Genomic DNA, 20,066 nt, shown 5'->3' on the forward strand with positions numbered 1-20,066 from the left:
ATGCAACTGGTTGAGTATCTTAGCTACCAGATCCTTGGTTAATTGGTCATTACTCATCTTTATCAGAATTAAGTTCTGTACTGGAGAAAATATTTGCAATTAAAATTGTCTTAAAAAGAAAGGATTATTGCCCCAAAGTTTTGATTTGGCAGGTCAGTTAAGAATATTTTACCAGAAAATCCTGAATAACTACATAGAAAATAAATACCAAGCATTATGTGTACATATTCAATAAATGAATTCAGCAATGCACAGATTTAATAACAATATATGAATTCATATGATTTGTGACTTCACAGCTCATTGAATTTCATGATATTACATATATCTATCTGCTGCACTAGTGAATATATAACCCTGTCAATTTCATGTTAACATCAGATTGTTTTCTCTCAATGGGGAGACAGGAGCCACACCACAGTCAATATTACCATAGTGTAGCTGAAAACAACTTGAGCTTATGAAACGGTTAGAGTTCACACTTGATAGCCAAAGCCGCAGACTTGGATGATGGGTGACAATTTATAAATAAGCACAAAATTGTTATCAAAGAACTTGAAACATGCTGAACCATTAAACAAAAGCAGATAGCATAGTCTATTAGTTACTGGTTTGAAATTTTCCATACTGAATGCCTGAAGTGCACAAAGGAGTAACGAGGGTCAGGTACCTAGAAGGTGTTTTCATCTTTCCTAGTAATAAGCAGAACACCTTTATTACTTATTTCAAATTGTGACAAGAGTACTTCAGTCCTGTTTCAATATCTTCCTGGACTTCTGAACTACTAGTAAATGTTTACATAGGCTTTATGGACTTAACGACATTAAAGACATTTTACTTCAAATTTGTATAATGCCTAGTTCTTTGGGATCAAAGGCAAGAACTTGCTTTTTTTTTTTTTTTAATTACAACAACAACATATAAAGCAACCTTCAAACAAGAGTGAACCAATATGAATACAATGCTTTTTGATCAGTACTGGGCATATCATGGCTTAATAACTAGGAGGCATTAGTTGTTCCAGTGGCTCAGAGGCAGAGTATCTACAGAAATGTGTACAGTCTAGGTGGAGGGAACTGTGCTTTGCTCTCCAGAAAGACTTGCTTGTTGAAGAGAGTCAGTTTATAACACTGTCACAACACATTCATAATGAGTTACATTCAAAGGGTAGGCTGCTTCAGGGTATGTAAAGGGATGCTTCTGAAGATATTCTCATGCCCTCTTTTTTATATTTCTCTGACTGTAACAGGAAATTAAAGGTTACTAATCATTTAATCTACAAATATGTTACTTTCAGTTTGTTAACAGATGGTGCATTCAGCACAACTTCAGTGGACTATATTTGATTATGTATCTGCTTCCTGAAAAGGTATTTTTCTAAAACACTATGGTAACCAGTGCTTGCAGAGCATGAAACCAAGCAACGGATTTCTGGAATGCATTTCTGGATAGCTTTTATCAAGGAGGAGAAAAGCAGAACGTAACATGTCGAAAACAGTCCCCGTAGTTAAAAAGCAGTTCATTTCTGCAAACAGAATCTAGTTCTGTCCTCAGAGGATTAACAACAGCCATGGGGTTGGGAATTTAAGAGAAATATACTTTCACAAGGAATGCCAGTTTCCTATATGAATTTGAACAATATATACTTGATAGAAAGCAGTGTTGTGCACAAAGCTTGCAGCAACCATGTCCTTCATCCAGTATGTCCAATGATGAACCTTTTATTTTCATGCTCTGGGAGAGGAATGGATCTGTATAATGTCTCTGGGCCTTTATCATGCAAACTCTTACACTTGTATTCAACTTTACTACAACTAGCCTCCTCACTGAAATTAGGGGAATCATCCACAACAATTTAATCAAGTATGCAGAACTTTTTTGAGTATAAGGGTCTTGAAAATAAAACCAACTATAGCAGATGCTGGTTCTAATTATGTAAACAAAAAAATAGCGCAGTAAAATTTCTATACTTTATTGAGGTCTCTTCAGATTATCTAAACAATAACATACAACTTTAAGATGAACCAAAACATCCATCAATATGTCATCATCCACCTCAGATTGTTATCTTATGCTGGTATCTACTGACAGCTTGTAGCAGTTTTAAATAAATAGCCATGTGGCTTCTCCTATATATATGTGGGGGATCTCCTAATAAATTACCTCCTTATCTACCTGACAAAATGCTGCTTTTGCCATGAATAGTGCCTACGTGTTTCCCTGAACTTCCTCGCCATTTATCCACTTCCATCTGGTCTCTATATCTAATGAAGAGCCTGGGATGATCCAACAATCTAATAAATAAGCATAGGTATTGCTTTGCTCTCAAAAGATGTGGCAACGTACTAGAAGTGCCTAATAATGAAAAAAGAAAATGAATATAGTATTTGTATATACATTGTCAGTCATAATGTAAATCCTAACGACTAAGTATCTGCAAACCAAATTTATTGTAGGAAACAGTATTTTTGCCAAAGAAGACTTTCTACCACAGCACTATTTCATTCAAACCTCCTCTTGTGAGTTTTGTCCTGAAACATTTGTTACTGTGGAAGAAAAATTACATGTCAAACTAATTTATAATAAATTATTGAATTTCTTTATTTTGGCAACTCTTTCCAAAAAGACAGTACTTTTTGATTCAGTGTGATGTGACCAAGCCCTCTATTTACTTCGGATATTAGGGAGTTACTTACCAACAGTAACTTCTATTTTACAGGTGTATGGCCCATCCTGAGCTACTCTGCAGATACTATAGTGTGTATGTACACACAGACACATAGGTAGTCAAAGAACCCTTATGAAAATATTGCTTGGCAGTAAAATTCCTATATTACTTTCTTGAGTACAACACATGACAGTAAAGCCTTCATCTCCCTCACACCCTTTCTCTGTCTCATGAAGCCTTCCTTGGAATTAGGTTCTGCAGCAGAGGATACAGAAGAGACTAGTATGGATCTGTGGGTGTTATAAAAAATCAGAGTTATTTAGCTCATAATTAATCCCTTTTTCTTCTGCTTGTGGCATTGCCCCCACAGTATTGTAAGAAATCACTACTGACAGAATACTCACTTCTGGAGAGGAAGCATAATTGATAGGTTGCTGCACATTAAAAGTTCTGTTCTTCAAGAAAGCAGATTCTGCTCCTGATGTCAAGTTGTGCAATGTAAATCATAAAATTTGTGAAAATGTTTAGGCAGTAACCATACAAGTTTCAGGTTAATGTTGTACTGTGAGCTTCTAGAGATACTATTCACATATGATGCTTAACAACTGGGGCATCGGCCTGTTGGTAATGTGTCCAGCTGTGAACACCTTGTGCAGCTATAGTCTAAGTCAAGCTGGACTATCTGTATTTTCCCACTAAAAGTTCCAAATTGTTTATTTGAACTCTTAAATATCTCATGTACTACAAAGCAGTAAATAATGTCTATTGAAACTAGAAAAATATGTAGCTTTGCCTTTCCAGGATTTGTGAAAACAAGATTATTCAGCATAAACTGATTTAAGTAAAAATCCAGCACAATTTTTTGTATATTTGGGTCCAAATTCAAGTCTTGCATTGTTTTCTGAATTAAAGTATTTAGTAGGATGAACACTGGGATTTCAAATGCTGTACTCTTTCCAGTTAAAGAAAAAGGTGCTAAGCAAAACATCTATTCGCTATTTGACATAACTCAGAACTGTGTAATAGCTATCAGAAAGGCAGTTGCAACATTTAGAAAATAACCTGTGACACAAAATAAAAGCAGTGCAAAGAGATGCTGTTCTAAATATGCTTCAGCCCCATTTTTGAAGATAACAGATTTGTAAGTAGTTAGACATAGACTAAAATTAAATGATCAAGAAATTTTAAAGGCTGATATCAAGGAACAATTATCCATTTAGTTAGTTGGGTATTTCTTTAGCATATACTGTGCACAGATATTGTAACTACACACACGCACACACATATATATATATATATAAAGATTTCATTAAGAAATTTTTGTTCATTTAAACAACTACTTTAAAAACAGAATTTTATTGGACCTTCCTGCAGAAACTGACACAAAAATACCTCAGAATTGCAGAAGATTTTGAAATATCATACTATTCCTTTTATATTTGATAGAAAGAGTCTCTTCAATTGTTCTTTGATATTATTTTACTCCATAGTTTTCTAGTTTGTATTTCATTATTTTTAGAGTTGCCTCAGTCCCTGAAAGTTTATATATTTTCAACTTCTTGCTTTTCCTGTGTGCTGAACACAGTTTTACTTTTTAGCTTAATGGCATTTGCCTATTCTCCTTTTAATACTCACTTTGAGTATATTCTGAATGTAGGTTTTCTAGGTATTTCCCCAGCATTGCTTAGTTAGAACACAAGGTCACAGGTTGCCCAGGTACCAGCAACCCTTGTTAGACACAGCAAGATTTACCAAAGGGAGGTAAAAACACCTTCTGCCCTGGGAATAATGTCAAGGAAGAGCTATGAAGATGCTATATTTTGGAAACTTTGTTCCTTTCTAAGTTTAAGACTGGATTGATTAAAATCCAATATTCAGAAATTCTGGTCTTTTTTATAGGTTGTTACACCTTTTAGCAGTCTGTCAGACATTTCTGAACTACTCTGGAAATAGATATCAACCTTCATGAATCAAATGGCAACCCTTACTAGCCCTAACTTCCAAAAGTCTGCTATGTTAGCCAAGACATGTAAATATGTTCTCTTCCACCTAATTGGATATAATTTTCATCATTAAGGTTCTTTCTTCCTCTTTTATTTAACATTTTCACATGCAGAATTTGTTAACATTTAAGCAAGTTTTCACACGTTCCCTACTCCACCTTTCCCCAGCTCTACAGGAATCATCATGTAATAGCAGAGCACTAAGCAACCGATGCTAATCCCATAGTTTAATGCACCACCAGTAAGTAATCAGATATTATGATGATAAGAACATTATAATAACCTATATGGAATAAAGTATTTCCATTGTTCATTTTTTATCTTCTCTACCAATTTGGATTTCTATGCTTTGAGGGAACTTATTTCCCAGGGGTACATCTATGATGTACTATTTAAATGACAGCATGGTTGACATGAATTCTTTTACTCTGTATAATCAGGTCTATTATACTGATAATGTACAATTTCTAGGAATATTTAATTGTCATTCAAATACTTAACCACACAGATACCTGATGTTTAGTTCATTGTAAGGTTTAATTAATCTCCTTGTTACTGATAAAATGCTGTGTGTAGAAAAAAAATATAATCCACATCGTATTTCATAATTTCTCATCACTAAAATATTTTATTTGGATTAGACCCATTCACTTGCTCCTTCTTAATTCAGTTTACTTTTTCCTGTTGGAATACAATCTAATCTAAATAGTTTCTTACTCTTTTTTGCTGTTCTCTCTTCAAAATGTCAAATGTACTCAATTGTCAAGATTTCTAGAAATTTTTAACTTCTGGTATCAGTGCCTAAAGAGTCCTATTTCCTAACTGGAGTACAAACATGGAAACCTCAGCAGATGTATAATAAAAAAAAATTTCATTTTGCTGAATCAAGATATCAGATGATAAAATTTTATTATGAGTAATAATCTTTTATCTATATCCTACATGTATAATTTTACTACATTTTTTACATAAATGAAATAATCTTATACAAGTATTGTATAATTTCTTGTAAAATAATAATTTTATTTGCCTTTATTCAGAACTGTGCTTTTCCCAGTGTAGCTTGTGATTTTTTTTTTTTTTTTTTTTTTCTAGAAGAAGGAGCAGGATCATGAGCAGGACATTTGCAACAAATTTGGATGGAGAAACATTAGAACATGCAATGCTTTGTAAAATAAATCTTGTTCATTTTAGAGATAAAATTCAATCATTTCAAGTGAGTAAGAAGATATTGATCCTATTTAAACTGCAGATGTTAACATGCCTAACTATAATGTTGCTAATGATATTTTCATAACGTTGCCATTACAACTACATGCATTATACATACAGGCTTATAGCCAAGCTTACTGCTTGATTTATTAAGTCTCCAAGAAACACTTCTGACTGTCACTGCCAGTAGATTCCCTAATTCAATACCTTTTGTCAATTTTAAACTTTTTAAACTTCTTAAACTAGAATTGTTTTTATATGGTTTGTCTAAATGAATGCACATTAATTGTAACCTAGAGTGATGGTTTCTGTACATGTGAATAGAACATGAAGAATAATACATAGTACTTCACAATAAAACAAACTCTTAATTTATACTTATGAAAGTAATGAGACTACTTGTATGAATAAGTACCTTCACTGGTAAAATTTGCAACTGGTGCTCAGGCCTTGTGAAGGATAGCAGGAGAAGAGGGAACTGTTTGGTGAAGCATGTTAAACATATGGCTCCTCATGTGGCTCTCCTACACTTTGCAGCTAAGAGATGCTCATGGAGATCATGGCTTTCCTGTTGCTGCTCACCAAAATGGCAAGGTAGGTAATAGATAATAGGAACGTGTTTTCAAATCTTCAGTAAGACTCAAAACCAAAATATGTAGCTGCTTCCCTCTAAAGACATCACCAAGCCTCTGCACCATCTAACCAAGAAGAAACAAACCTGCCAAAGGCTTTCTTAAAAAAAGGGTTTTTTTCAATTACTTTTTTAAGTGGGTGAAAAGAAATCATAGTACTTAAGGGCATAGGTACAATGGCATTAATGGACAGCCATGATCAGAAAAAACAAATTACTGACTTTCAAATGTTACCAAGATTCAACAAGAGCTGTGACTGTTTATAGACTGGCAATTCATCTGCTCACTTAGTTGTCAAGTGTGGAATTCTGGCATTTAAATCCAGAAACTGAAAATGTTCACAGAGATGAACAGAAAGTACAGTATTTGTGTGAGACAGGCAGGGCGGGGGGTATAGAAGGGTATGGCCTAACTATGCTTGACACTTTTTTTTTTTTAATTACTGTGGCTACTTTTTTTCAATTTGAAACAGCAGAGCTAAATTTTTATAAATGCACTGCAAGTGCTTATGGGAGTATGAACTAACTAGGTGGTAAAATTCCAAGGAGGAAGAAATCTACCATTCTTGTTTAACAGTGCTACTAAAATGGTGGCTTAGATGACTTGTGAGCTAAGTATCACCACCATCAAAGCGTGAGCACCTAGAATCACTACCTCTTTGCTAAAGTGAGTGATACCATCATATGCATAAATGTAGGTCTGAAGTGGGAGTGTAAGCAGGACTCAGTATGAGCAATTAAGCCTTTTTTTAATATACTGCTTAGGGGCAAAACTTAGTAATGCTGTATGCTAGAAAAAGCAAAAGCAATTCAGAATCTGCCCCAAAGGAAGAATACTTATTAAAAATATATCTTTTTAGTTCAGCTTGAAATGTGTAATCTGTTTAAAAAATGTTGAGCACAATATAAATGCAGATTATGCAAGGCTCCACTAACCAAAAAGCCTAGTCACAGCGTTATGACAGCTTTATGACACCTAACCATCATAGCAAGTGAAAACATGGAAGAGATGGCAGGTGGGAAGAAGTACTTGATATTCAAGGGAAAATATTAATGGATGTGTATAAAATGTAACTACCTTTTAATGTGTCATGGTTAGGAATATTTGCATAATATTATCCTTCAGATTGCAATGTGTACATATAAATTTTACAGTGTCACTTCCAATAAGTCTGGCATCTGTACATTCAATGGGCCCAATCTAGCATACTTGCATCTCTCTATCATAGATATTTGAAGTCTCAATTGAGGAATTGGCTTGAAAGCAAGACAACCCAGACAGACATGAAGAAACATCAGTTTGTGGAGAAAACCTGAAAGCCCCCAAACAAATCCTGCTCTAGGAAACTGTGTCCTGCAACATGAAAGGGTGCTCCAAGGCACCCTTCATCCTTTCCCCATATATGTTCTTTCTTAAGTTATTCTTCTTCCTCTGGATAATGCCTGTTACGTATGTACTAGAAGTCTATACGTAAATACATACATACTAATAGTCCATGAACAGCCTGCAAACAGCTGAGAAAGAAAGTTGTACAGAACAATTTAGAAATAGGACTGAGGAATTTAAAAACAAACAAAAACCCTCAGTGATGAAGAATTACGAAGCCAAGCATATACTCCGTATATGCCCTTAATCCTTGGTGTCATATACTTCCTGGCACATTTTTTACCTCTTCCATTCTGCACTCCCCACTCTTCCCTGAGAAGTACACCATTAGATACTCATCAAATGTTGGCTGTAATTTTTTTTTCTTTTTTTTTAAACGATTATGCTTCTTATTCAATAGCAATAGACCAAAGAAACCACAAAGCTGTACGCGTCCGGTCTTGTTATCGATGCAAGCAAAGTCTTTTCTATTAGATGGTGGCATTTTGGAAATTACTTTGATGCCCATCTGCAGTGGAAAGCAGGAATTACACTACAGATCCTGTGAGCCCAGGCTGACAAATACATGATGTTTTCCTTGACTACATGAGACACCACCAAAAAGAACAACACCTTGCAGTAGTTTTGTATTCTGTTTACCCTTAAAAGCATGAAGAAAACATTACAATCACTGAGTCTCAAGGAGATGAAGTTATATCTAGGAGTATGCATTCAGGCACCATAATTTTCTAGCAGGACCCTGCCACATTCAGTCTTCAGACTGATACATGGGGAACAGATTTAGATCTGTAAATCTGCCATTTCCTAGCTCTCTTATGTTTCATTTTGTAACATAAGTAACTTCCTTAGAACGTGATTTCCTTACAGTGTAGTTTCTATTCAGGAAGAAATAGATGTGCTTGCTAAAAAGCTTTTTTGTTTTGCTTCATTTTAAAACCATCATGAGATAATAGGATACAAAAGATTAAAACATATTACTGTCTCAGAACAGAGTCAGTACACAAAACTCTATAATTTAACTTCTTTAATTTATCATAGCTGCCGGTGTTTCCAGCAGGGAAGTTGTAAAAAGATTGGAAAATACTTTAACTCATTTTTAGCAAACCTTTCCTCCTCATCCTTTCTACATTTTAATTCCTGATTATTTGCTTAGTTGCATTCCAAGATCAGAAAACAAGGTTGTCAATACTGTGTAAAAACTATCCCCGGAGAGGGTTAGAAAAATGAAACTGTTGAGAAATCACAAGACAATTTTAGACCAGCTGTTCATTGTTGCTATATATTAGGAAAATTAACCAAGTTACTTCAGACATAAAAGACACAGTAATAAAAATAACTTCCTGAAGATACCAGCTCAAACTACAAAATAATACTGCTGGTATATTTATATATGAAATCTCCCTTAAATGTTCCAGGAAAAACTACTTAAAACTAAGCCTTTGGACTGACGACAGCTTTTAAGATACTGTAAAACACGAAATAAGTTAGTATCTCATGCAGTTATTAATTTTGAGAAAATGCCAAAGCCACAATAGTCCCAGCTCTACTGTTCCAAGATGAGGCTTGTAGTTCACCACTCCTGTAACTTCTGACATACTACTGTCTGGAGGTATTTGAGAAAAAAAAATATTTTACATACACTATCCTATCCTTACATATCTGACCAATTTTTAAAAGTAAATTTGAAGCTCTACAGAATCAAACTGGTGAGGTGTTTCATCTGAAATGCTCACATAGTCTACTTCAGGTGACTGGTAATTTAGGTTTTATTTGATGTTTCCTTATGAAGACAAGAAAGTGTAGAATGAAGAATGAAGGCATAATAGGCAATTGCCTTAAATACTTGCTTTAATATTGTTTAAATTTAGAATAATTAGGCATGAAACTATTTTTTTCAGGCTTCCTTCTCCTTGTAAAAATCATAATAATATTGCATAAATGATGAGATTTAAGGAAGAAAAAAAGGACTTTGTTCTTACTTTTGAGTCTTGGATATTCTTGCTTTCAAAACACTCTCAGAAATACCCAAGAGTCTGAAGTTAGAATAAGTCTTTGAAAATGTCCTCTGTAACTACTAAGGCTACAAAGTTAAAGAGAGCGTGAAAGGAGGAGTTCTTTCATACTCATATCCAACAGCTGAAGCATTAACAAAATTATCAAATTTTGCAAGATGGATGGCAGAAGTAAAGAATTACCCAGTTTGCTGAGAGCTTGACCTTGCAAATGGCCTCCTATGCTTGTACGAAGATCTGTCAAAATCTGTATTGTCTGAAAACAAGACCTTTCTCTGTCTGAATGTAGCTTCAAAACTGGAGCATATACATACATATACATATATATATATATATATGTGCTGGCAACTTAGTATATAAGCTTTGCACAAAGAGTATTAAACATATTTTAATTCATTATTTACCTTGAGGCTCTTATATGATTAGACTTTCCTAGGTCTACAGACATAGCGCAGAGATGCTGTATATTCCACACACATTAGAACCTATTGTTCCAAGGTTTGTATTTAATTTCAAAAGATCACAAAACCCCCTTATTTTCCTGTAATAAAGACAAAGAGAATGCTTAGTGGCAGAGCTAGTTGAAGGGAGACAGGGGTTTGGATCTTGACTTGAATATAGACAGTTGGCTGGGACCACAGTCCTGATCCACTAATGAAGGCTCGATTTCCCTTCTCTAATTGTCTCTCAATGACTAGCACACAGAGCTTTTATTCTCCATCAGCAGCTACTCCCTTTACCAAGGTGAGATCTGCATAGGAAGGGCTTGATCCACCATTACTAAGGTTGTGTTTAACTGTGTGGGTGCAGAATCTGAACCAGCGTGCACAAAATGTGTGATCAAAGTGAGGGATTATTTCTGATGATAACCTCCTGCTGGGAAAAAGCAGATATATGTGCTATAACACTGAAGAAAGTCAGTCCAGAGTAGTAAAAACCTTGGAGAGATCTACCATCCAAGTGATCCACAGGATTTAGCATAGCTGACTAGTAGCTATTACTACACAAGAAGGGAAAATGGCAATGAATTTAGGACTAGTTAAATAAAAATACAGCAAATGAAAATTTATAGACAAAGTTAATGGGTGCTCTACAGGCTTCCATTACTGACATAAACTGAAAGGAAATACCCTCTTAACAAACCAAAATGGCATTAGTTACACTGAGATTCACAAGCAATATTTTTATAATTACTTGTACTAAACTCCTTCATAGTCTTGCACACCCAAGCTGAAAAAAAGTCCTTTCGAACGAATGGCTTCATTTAAGGCCTCTCTCAAAATGTACATATTCATATAATTTTATCATTGATTAACAGAAAGGGCCCAGAAGAGCAATTATTTACTGCTAGGCATTATGAGAAATATCTCTGAAATAAATTATTTTCAATAGTGAAAACTATTAGCACATGCATTAAATTGCATTCTTCTAATAACAACACTGCCTTTTAAAGAACATTTTGCACTCACTCAGAGATACATGGAATTCTGAGTATGGATGCATGCAACCCCTAACAATTAGTCAAGAATCTGCTTTTGTTTTTCTTCTGGTTGTTAGTTATTCAGAGGCAAACTGAAAAGATTTCATCTGTATTGATTCTGTACGAAACTCACCCCTATGCACAGAAACAAGCACACAATTTTATACCATACAAGACTTCAAAATAAGAATAATATAGGAACTGCCACGTGGGATGAAACCCAAGGCCAGTACATCCAGTATGAGGTCTCTGAGAGAGGCAGGACCAGGTGCTTCAAGAAAGTTTAAGTGAAATGCAATTAATATATAGTGATTGATTTATTTTATTCTAGCTTGTGTACCTTTTGGTTTATAGTTTGTGAAGAGATCTCTGTACGTATCTGAAACCTGAGCGACGAGTCATTAGCTGAATCCTGTGGTTTTGTTCAAGCACAACACTGGCAACCAGAGTTCCTGTGTGAAAACTGTGAATCCAATTTTCACTCACAATGACTATTCCTTATAATGCACTGCCTCTGCCAGTAACTTGGTGTGCTAGAATAGTCCTAACTTGCTAAAATTTCTGAACATTTCAAAGAGGCTCAAGCACTTCTGGAGTACAAAAAACTTCTGAATTAATTTTCATGACAGTTACCAGAGCTCTTCTGGCATATACCTTAAAGATTTTTTCTCCCAAGATAGCTATTTAGAGCTCTTTATATTTCATAGAGACCTCAGATTGACTCCTTGTAATGAAAATATAAGGTACCACCAGTAGCTCAAGAGTGCATGAAATGTAGATTTAAAATGAAAGAATGAGAAATTATTATTTTTATGTTGCATTTTCTATGTCCATATAGAAAATATCTGGTCCACAATCTGTGTACTGTATGGAAATTGTGTATTAATAACTGACTCATACTTTTAGTAGGCTTTCAGTGCCTCTGAGAATACCAGTAGGTTTGCAAACTTTAAAATACAGCTTTTTGTGAAAAAGCTAATTATTGTAAGAATTGTTGTTGACCATTATCTGCAGAAAACACCATTACTGCACAATATTGCAATAGCAACCCAAAGCCTCAGTCAGTAGGCAATCATTCAGGCTCACAACATCCTTCCCCACAAACACCAACAGAACAGGGGGGTCATCACAAACATGAATAATCTTGAAAACACATTGATTCATGTTTTAAGTACATAGAGAGGTGAAAGGTGCCAAATCAGCTCGCATTTCATTACCAGTAGAAAGAATCAGCACAGTCGTCCATGCTGATCTGCTTACCATCACCTGTATACAGCCAAACCCCTTCCCTCATAGCAGACATGTTATAAGCCAGCATCCAATTAATTCTAAGAAATGTGCAGGATACATACAAAGACATTATGTCGATGCAGCAGAAGAGTGTACTTTAGCTCATTTTTCCTACTTTATGAAGGCTACGATCATCACCATTAAGGATAAAAAAGCCCATAAATGAAGCCAGGAAGGAGAGTAAACAGTTTGTAACTATGAAACTCCTTTTGGGGGTCAGATCCAGGCCTAAGCCTGGCCTTTGGACTGGTTTTCTTAAAATATGTCATTGGCAGACAGATACATTTTATCCAGAAACACAGACTAGGCAATCTTTGGGAGTGGGGGGCTGGAGTAAGAGGGTATGGACAGTATAGGAAGGAGATGGGAGAAAATAGTTTATTCACTAAAAATGCAATCTAGATGATCAGATGAATTTGACTTCATTCTTTTAATAAAACAAAACTATTTGCTCTGTTAAAGAAAGTTTTGTGGAAATCTTGCTGAATTTTATTGATTTTTGTTTCAGTAAAGTTATTAATGATATTAAAGAAAAAAAGACTGTTGAAAATTAAATTAACATTTATTGAGCTACAATGATTTATCTTCTCAAATTTCTCATATTGATGAATAAGCCAGTTATTATTCCAAATCAGTCTAAGCATTACAGTTTCATTACAGTTTATATCTGAAAGGGAAGTGACATAACAAGCTCTTCAGGAGACACCTTGATATAAGAAGAGGAATAGAGATAGTCAACAGAGATCCTTTTGCTAGAGCTGTTAAAATATATTATTAACAGATTTATATATTATTGATAATTATATCTTGTAATGTTTTGAATACTAAAATTAAAAAAAAATATTCAAGCCTGAATAATGAACCTTGGAAGAATGATTAATTTGGACATATTCAAGATCCAAAGAAAGAAGGCCCAGAGTTGGGGGTGGGGGTAGGGGGGTGGGGTGAAGGAAATTTCGCTCCTTGAGCATTTGCCCCTTGTCACCAACGTTTTCATAAGAAATGTTTTTGAGAACTCCTCAAGATTAACATTTGAAATCACTAGGTGATTTTTAATCAAAGATTTCCCTCCCTGCTTGCAAGTCTGTTTGCAGTCTATTTTGCAATCAAAATCCAGAAATATCAGACAAGGGAAACCCAAAAGACAGCACTAGCTGAAGTCTACCTCAATTTTTTAAAGGAAATAAACGTATTGGAAATAATGGGTTTGAAACCAATTTTCAGAAGATCCAAAGGGTAGAAATTGCTCCTTGGTGAAATGAGATCGAGAAAGCTTTCCAGGTGTTGGCGGCACCAAGGAAAACCCCAATGATAAGAAGTTAGAATGATGAGAAGATGATTAGAGACCATGTCATCTAAAATAAAGATAAGGTTAACAGTACTGATAAAGTGTTAGAGCTATGGAACATTTCAACATAAAAGAAGGACCTACATAAGAACTCTATGTTCTCGTTTACTGTTCTGTCTGTATTTAGTTATTTTAACCAGGTCTAAGATGGGTTCAATTGAAAAGCACAGGAACTTCAAATTTAAGGCAAATCATATCTGTATACCATGAACAAAACATTCCATATGAAATAGTATCTTTAATTCATTTAGTCCACCCTTTTCTCTCCCACCAAGTTATCACATCACTCTATAAGAAGCATCAAAAACCGACTGAATTGGGTGTAGGCAATATTAAAGCTCTACTGCATGCAAATTATATTGCCCAACTCCCTCATTAAAACCCATAACAATAGAAGAGATGGCCAAAAAGGTGTTTTCTGCAAACTGTAGGTACAGCATAAAACACCAGCTGATTAAACTGGAATTCCACAGGTAAAACATACAACCCAGCCTGCCAACCTAAGCACTGTAAGAGTGTAAACTGGTGCTTCGCCTTGATTTTTTGATGCCCAGCAAACCAGATAATTAACTGCAATTTCATTCTTTTCACAATTTATTTTCATTCATTTCAGATCTACAGAAATGGTATTTATGATTTCCAAAACTATCTCCATTTCCCATCAGCCACTCAAGTGTTGCTGTGACATTCCTGTGGTGTTAAAATACCATCTTTGGAGTTCTCATCAAACAATCCTGTTTGCAATGCTGATATCATGGTAGGTAGAGCGAGACTGATAGCACTCAGTGAATAAAAGCTCAATTTGTAAAGCTTTGAAAAAATACAAATATTAATGCAAAGGCTGAGGAAACTAGGACAACAAGAGAAAAGAAGAAGGGAGGGAAATAATAAAATTAAGCACATCTAGAAAAGAAACTTTTCTAATTAAAGAGTATAGAACTCTGGAAATTTCAACACATTTTTAAAATTAGAAACTGACAGCAGCATTTTGAACATATTTATAATAGATTTTAAAAATTTGATCCAACAATGCAGAACATTGATCTCTCAGAATTAGTTGCCTCATGTGTGGAAAACATTTTCACAAAAAACCTGTGACTATGCATATTTGCTTACCGGGTCAGCTAAACAAACTTCACTGGCCTAAGCAGAATACGTTGTAAAAGAAACCTGTAAAAAAGAGAGAAAAAAAAGTTTAATTATACTTTATTTCTCTCGTGTATTTTTGATGATACATTAGTAACAACTGGTTACTAATGTATGGAACTGCAAGCAGAAAAATCATACTAAACAAAACGCTTCCTAAAATCTCTTGGGTCACTGTCTTCCCAAAGAGTTCTCACTGCAGCAAAACTGTATTTATAAACTATAGTACTAAAAGCAACAGAGATACTATACCATTCTATTCAAAAAGGATTAAAGATATCTGTTATATGGTTGGTATCAACTTTTGTGTCTTTTTATTCAAATACTAATGTACACCTATCATTATTTCCTTATACTCATAATATGTCCATTTGGTTAAGAAAAAAAAAAAAAAGAGCACGTATTTCTCAAATGTCCTTCAGGGCATGTGAATACACAGAGTTCATTTATAACATTTCACATAAATACAGTATGAAATTATTATTAATGTGATTAACACAAACATCAGAAACACATAATGTAATGCAATTAATACAAATATCGGAAAATGTCAAATGTTAGCCTGCATGTGCAACTTTTAATTTCTTCAATGAATATGGAATATGCTACAGTTGCTAACTGCTTAGTCAAACAGTATTCTTCCATGTGAACTCCTCTTCATTCTTTGTACCAACAGACATTCAAAAAGTTCAAGCATTAATACTTTGTGTTAATTTCATTGCTTAACATGTGGACTAGAGAGACATTCATGGAGTAGTATTCAAATCCTGATAGAAAAACCACAGCATTTTGCTATGCCCATACACTCTAATCATGATTGCTTTGACTTTGCTGCAAACACTGAGCAACTCATGTTCAGCAAACCCCTTCGGAGGAATAACATGAGTTCCCTGGTGCTAAGAGATCAAGTGACAAACAGGTTACAAAAATGGGGAACGCATAACTGCAGACCGTCTCTAAAAACTTGATGTAATGAACTTCACACCTTGATGTGTGAGCTCTACAGTAAATCAGAGGGCTGAATTTTATTTTCCAGGGCTTTAATCAACTTTGTCATGAGACTCTTTTTTCTTGTCCTGAGGTGGTCTCAGGCACCAGATAGTTTCCCTTTTCTGTTTCTGAACAAGACTCTCCTTTACTACAAACAAAATTCACCCTCAGAGATGGCCTATCCACCCACTGTCTAGATCGAGGACAGTATGAAAAAGAAGTGTGTTACCAAGTGAGGAAAGATTCCCACAGTGCATTTGCAGAGGATGGTTACATCAAGTTGTACAAGCCGTACTAGTACTGTTTGACTTTACCATTTTACCATTTCAATAATGTTACAACACAGATTTTCTTGATAAGTAAATATCTCTTCAAGGTGTTGGAATGCATAAAATCTTCAGAAATTCCTTTAGGAAGTATGATAGATGCCGACCACAACCACCAGTTCCAGTGCTGGAACATGTAGATAGCACTCCTTAAGATCGGGGAATAGCTGACAGCATACCATCCTTGTCACAAACCCATACGACAGAAGGGTCATTGGCTAGTGTTTTACTAAATACTTGTTGATGGCAAGAAAACTGACTAAAGAAGCATAGTTTCAATCTTAGATTCTGAAAATGAAGTCTTACAATGGGAAGTGTCATGTGATGTCAATGAAAGACTCTTTAAAAAGACTATGATAACACAGAAAGACAGTTCTATTACCTCTCTTCCATGCACCTGCGACAGCACTTTCTGGCATATGGAACATCAGTCCATATATGATTACTTGGCAATGTGCCTCGCATTTTTCATTAAAAGGGAAGCCAGTGACCATAATGCTGAGAAATTTGGAATGAAACAACAAACAGCAAAGAGGAAGGGTACAGACAAACTACAAACCCTGTGACATCACACCAGTTATCAGCAAACCCTAGAGTGTATGCTGCTAATAAAATACAGTTTCCTCTTGGTTACATTAACATCTTTCTCGTGTAGCCAGGCTAGTTCATCTCAATTTAAAAACTGGAACTTGGGTCAAGAAATTTCGAGCCGAAACAGTCATATCCTCACCACTTCCTTAGCCACCTGCGTGTTTGTGACTTGAGAACACCTATCCCATTTCAGAAACATGGGAGTTATCTTCCTAGTCCAAACTACAGTCCTGTTGCTGGGTTTGCACCACTGGACTGCTGCAACTGTGCAGGTCACTAGATAGAACAGTTTCTCTGCTCAGATCTAATAGCAGGGAAGTTTTCAGCAGTTTAACAGCCAGAGAGTTTGAGCAAATGCAAATACAGTGAAAAGATGAGTGATGATAGGATAAAGGATAAACTGAACAGTGGTCATTGTGTGTTTGTAAGATGTGCTGTACAAGATCCTTTATTCTGAGGTTCTACACAGAAGTGGAATGAGTTTTACTAGCAAAGAAGAACAAACAAAAAACAGAAAACATAATCAGAACCCATACCACTATGCAATCAATTCGACAAAAAGCAAGAAATTCAGGAGGATATCTGTCTCTCTGTGTTTAACTAAATCCATGTTTGTCTGAGAAAGACTACCACTTTGTGCACTTGAAGTCAATGGTCTCACCAATGACTGTCCATCTACCTTCTCCTGACAGTATTGTAAGTTAAGCTTTGGATTTGAATTCCAGTTGCACCAGTTATATCCCACCATCCTCCATCACTCATGGTTAGATTGCAGAACCAAGCACACCAGAGTTGGTCCTGATGATTACATTTGTTTAACATTGGAGAGCAAACTATCTTTTCCTGTTAGACTTTTGGGTAGCCTTTGAGTAACAACATGATATGCATGAAAACTAGCAAGAGTAAGTGGGTTAATGACAGGCCGGATGCAATTTGCTTATCTTGGCCACATCTCAAAGCTGTGATGGACACCCATCCCTGCTGATACAAGGCATTGCTGCCAGCAATTTTGTATCAGCCAAAAGCTCTGAACATATGACTCTGCTCTGGGAAAAAAAAAGACATATTTTGGATCAGCAGCTCTGCTTGCTTCATTAGTATTGCCACAGCCTCTTTCAGAAAAATAATATTGGTCACCACTCCTTAGCCCACTTATCTCTGTATTCCTAAAAGAAAGTAACTTGAATTCTTTTAACTTCCAGTGAATCACAAACAAACTCTTACCCTCACTCTCAATGGAGGAACAGGCATCATGAAGAGTCTTATGGGGGAAGACAGGACTTTTTTGCTGTGACAAAGTTCAAGCAGGAAATGAAACAAGTTTCCTTTCTAGTTTGCAGAGTCTGCAGACAGAGTCACCAACTTCTTATTTTCAAACTAAGCACACATGATATAATATAAAAAGCATCAAGGTCCGAAGACAATTGTCATGCAACTCTAAAAAATACAATTTTTACAGTCACTTTTCAGGAGAACAGTGTGTGTTATTATCTTTTTAATTCCTTTAAACATGTAATAGTAATCCTATTTTAATGTGTATTAATTTTAAAGTCACTTATAGCGAGATTTGCAAAGGTATTGATTCAATGGGAGTTAAGGGCTAAATATCTTATAATACAGAGCCACAGCCTTCATCGTATTAATCTCTACGTTTATTGACTGCACACAAATCTTTATAAAGCAGGCATTATTCAAGAAAGAATTCAATAGCAAGAAAAAAGCCCAATTAACAAGGAATTCAATGCAATTATGGAAGTTCGGAAGTTGCCTGGGGTTTTGTTTGCCTGCAAGTCATTGGGGAAAGATGAAAAGGGAAGAGTTTGTTTCATCCCACTTCCAAAGTATTATTTTCACTTCAGCTCCACATTATTAATTTTTAAAACCTGAAGTATTAGGGCTTGTACAAAGTCACAGGTTAGGAACAAAGATGCCATTAACTGGGCTTCTGGGGGATCTTTATTTGCAACACTCAGTTAGTGAGAGTTAGCCCTATCAATAGCTACAAGCAACAGACTGGGGTGCTTGTCCATCGCTCTTGGATGTTTGTAGGTAATTAAACTGGCTTTTCTGACACTAGTCCTGTAGATGTTAGTCAGGTCAGCACAAATAATGTTGGAATGTACATTTTAATGCCTGAATGTCTTACCTCCAATCCCACAACCATTTCTGTGAAAAAAAGGAAAAGAAGAAAGAACTGAGGGCCAACAGAAATAGGCACTGCCTAATTAAATTAAGGATTTTTTTAAGTACTAAAAATCATGTTATTATTATTAACTTGTTTATTGTTCATTATATATAATAATTACATTTATTTAATTATATATTTTTATTATATAACATTTAATTTTAATTATATATAATATAAATTAAATTTTAAATTATTATTTTTATTATAGTAATAAAAAATGGCACTGTAAATCTTCCAGCTAATAATGTAAAGTTGACAGATAAAAGAAACCTATCAGTCTATACACTTGTGTAAGGGACACTGGAAAAGTTGGTGGGACAGAGAATCACAGCAGAATGGCTTTCTGATAGCATCAAGGCATTTCAGGCCAGCATATATTTCATTGCACAGTGGTTTTATGGCCTTTTTAAGTAAAATGCTGTGATGGGCTTCATACATCTTCTTACACCAGCTAAATACTTGGCTGGTTGTAGACACAACAATGAATGTGTCCAGGGAGTTTTGAAAGCCGCAAACTCCTGCCTTCCAGCATGCACCTGTTTTTACCACTGTGTCAGTTACCCACAGCTCTCTGGCTTGGAATCAGGTTTCTGTTATCCAGGTGGATTCAGATATATCATAGTACATCATCACTCTTGGAGGGGATGGGGGACAGAGATTTTTTTTTTTTTTATGTCTTTATCCCTAACACTTTCCTAGAAAGCAACCAGTTGAGCCAAACAAGGGTTCCCAGGGCAACCCCAATATTCCTAGGACACTGATGGCTCTACACAACATGCAGTGACACAAGGCAG

General features: G+C 35.4%; 1 long non-coding RNA gene across 2 annotated transcripts in view; it reads right to left on the bottom strand.

Annotated features, from left to right (window-relative positions):
• LOC119143756 overlaps positions 1 to 20,066 on the bottom strand; it is a 301,625-nt gene that overhangs the window by 49,652 nt on the left and 231,907 nt on the right. For both annotated transcript variants that reach the window (XR_005102782.1, XR_005102781.1), the window contains exon 5: positions 15,148 to 15,201. This is a non-coding gene — a long non-coding RNA (uncharacterized LOC119143756). The remainder of the gene's footprint in view (positions 1 to 15,147; positions 15,202 to 20,066) is intronic.

The sequence above is a fragment of the Falco rusticolus genome, chromosome 2 (assembly GCF_015220075.1).
Source record: "Falco rusticolus isolate bFalRus1 chromosome 2, bFalRus1.pri, whole genome shotgun sequence".
Classification (NCBI taxonomy): Eukaryota; Metazoa; Chordata; class Aves; order Falconiformes; family Falconidae; genus Falco; species Falco rusticolus.